Source organism: Bison bison, unplaced genomic scaffold (genome assembly GCF_000754665.1).
Source record: "Bison bison bison isolate TAMUID 2011002044 unplaced genomic scaffold, Bison_UMD1.0 scf7180017845646, whole genome shotgun sequence".
Lineage (NCBI taxonomy): Eukaryota > Metazoa > Chordata > Mammalia > Artiodactyla > Bovidae > Bison > Bison bison.
Window position 1 is genome coordinate 20,429 of NW_011476219.1, and position 235 is coordinate 20,663.

Below are 235 nucleotides of genomic sequence, written 5' to 3' on the forward strand. Positions count from 1 at the left end.
GCGCCAGCGGGCCCTCCCCAGAAGCCCCCATCCGAGCAGGGCTGTCCCCGGGCCCCATACTGCTGGGCACTCTGCGTCTCCTTGGCCCGTGTCCTCCCCAGGGCCCAGCTCCGTGGACGGGTTCGCGTCCATTTCTCCAAGTGCAGGTCTCTGCCCTCCTCTTCTCCGCACTCCTCCAGGTCTCAGGGCAGCCCCCCTCCCCTGCAGGGTCCTCCTTCCAGGAGAACGCCCCGAG

The 235-nt window shown here is 69.8% G+C and overlaps 1 protein-coding gene across 1 annotated transcript in view; it reads left to right on the top strand.

Moving 5' to 3' along the window:
- The window catches only part of LOC104985867 (CCR4-NOT transcription complex subunit 3-like), a 15,418-nt gene that overhangs the window by 10,906 nt on the left and 4,277 nt on the right, over positions 1-235 (top strand). The gene's annotated exons all lie outside the window — the stretch shown is intronic.